Source organism: Camponotus floridanus, unplaced genomic scaffold, assembly GCF_003227725.1.
Source record: "Camponotus floridanus strain SB8 unplaced genomic scaffold, Cflo_v7.5 scaffold311, whole genome shotgun sequence".
NCBI lineage: Eukaryota > Metazoa > Arthropoda > Insecta > Hymenoptera > Formicidae > Camponotus > Camponotus floridanus.
Window position 1 is genome coordinate 36,773 of NW_020229450.1, and position 2,232 is coordinate 39,004.

Sequence of the window (2,232 nt, forward strand, 5' to 3'; positions counted from 1 at the left end):
TTATAATAAATCTTAACAACTAAAAATTAAATCTTTAGACATGGTTACATATACATTAGTATCACATACGTACGTATTATAAAATAAACTTTCCATTTCTAGAAATATCGCAATATTACGCATTATAATAAATCTTAACTAGAAATTAAATATTTGAACATGGTTACATATAGTACATGGTTACATTAGTATCACATACGTACGTATTATCAAATTAACTTTAACAACTTAAAACTAAAACTTTGAACGCTATTACAATGTTAATATTACACATCATGTGTGTCATATGTAGATAATATATATGTAGATAATATATCAAAATTCGTCTTCTTTTTTTTGTTCAATTCTTTATTTATCTTCCTTCTTCTTCTCAGCATTCAATCTTTCTTTGGCTCTTCGCAGCCATTTCTGGATCGCCTCTTCTAAAATTTTTTTAGTATATTCGGAATTACTCTCTTGACCGGAAACTGTAATAAAAATCAGGATCTTGTAATCAGTAATTTCTTTTTTGATTATACATGTGGTTTTATTAAGATTAATCATTTAGATAAGAAAAATTGTATTAGTATACAAATAAATAGCATTATGTATATTAGACGCTTACTAATTAACAAGTCAGCGAGTTTTAAATGACAAAACTTTCGCTTTTGTTTTGCTCCAAGCCAACTATATTTTTCTGCTAGCTCATTGGTCAATAAACGAGTACAATTGCGCTTAATAAATTCATAAGGATGTTTTCCTCCAACTCGAGATACTTCTTTAACCTACAATAAATGTTTTGAGTACATTTTATTTTGAAAATTACAAGTGTAACAAATATATTTAATATTAATTTAATAATTTGAATATTTATTATTAATTTTTAGTAATATATTTCCATAGTAAACACTAATTAGACTTACAATGTAATAAAAATAGAATTAAAAAGAATTGAAAAAAAATCAGTTTCATTTTTTGAAATTTATATACTAATTTGATTTAATAAATTTTTATTTGCAATTTGAATTTATTTACTAAGTTAATTTGTATTTTATAATCAACATACCTATTTAAAATTTTAGATCAATTAGCTATAATTGTCTTTAAAATATTTTTGAAAACTTATATCATTGCAAATAATTTAAAATAAAAAATTAACAGCAAACATGAGAATTGCAACAATTTCTGTGTATCATAAATATATAATTATACTATTCAACTACTACTAAAGTATTAGTATCCAACTACTAGTTATAGTTTAATGATAATTAACGAAGTATTATTACTGATGTTTCGAAATTATTTGGTTGGTTTAAAAATTGCTCAACATGCTCTTCTAAATCTTCGATAGAATTAAAAGGAAGATGGAGAAAAGAAAAAATAGACTCTTCTCTTTGATTATTGCCATTTGGCCGTTGACGGATTTGTTGCATCAGTTCATTTTTCATGTCTCTTAAATCATCTGCTATTTGCCATAATTGTGTCCTGAAGTATGATTGCTGACGGATAATTTCTTTAAAATACTGAAGCACTATATTGTAAATAAGAACAAAAATAATAAAGATTACTTATTAAATTTCCAATTTTTTAAAAACTATTAAGATTGTATATGCATATATTGTATATAGAATAGATTCTTGTTCATGCTATCAACGTATACCATGGCATATTTTACTTATAAAGTGCAGAGACAAAAAATACGATCACAAAAATCTTTATTTTGTATAATAAAATAATAAAAATAATAAAAACATGATAAAAATATGAAGTTAATATAATTAAGATAATGATAAACATGATAAAGATAATGGTGATAAAAATGATAATAATAGTATTAATAATAATATCAAAAAATAGAATAAATAGTAATAATAATTATTATTTCTTCACAGATATGTTTACTGATAACACAGCCATGAAAGATCATAAAGCTAATTTTAAAGAACATAAATTATATACCAATTTTATTGTTGACATCTTTTGTTTTATTATTTTCTATGTTATGTTCATTGTCTTGCGAAATATAATTATTATTCGAAATGTTTAATGATCCATCCGAAATGTTTAATGATCCATCCGGTAAGTGCTTCATACGTTTATCCTGAACTTCATTAGATAAGTGATCCTGAACTAATCTTGATTGGCTGTTGCTGCTTGCATTTTTGCGACTTGTACTTCTTGATAATTCTATGTATAAAAAAACAATTATGATATTAGTTATATTACCTCTATAATATAAAAAAGTGAACATAT

General features: G+C 23.7%; 1 long non-coding RNA gene across 1 annotated transcript; it reads right to left on the bottom strand.

The window, feature by feature from the left end:
- Positions 1-390: 390 nt before the first annotated feature.
- LOC112638511 lies at positions 391-1,411 on the bottom strand. The gene is made up of 3 exons (XR_003123060.1): positions 1,266-1,411; positions 605-764; positions 391-467 (listed from the first exon to the last, which is right to left on the bottom strand). It is a non-coding gene; the product is annotated as an uncharacterized LOC112638511 (long non-coding RNA).
- Between the last annotated feature and the right edge of the window lie 821 nt (positions 1,412-2,232).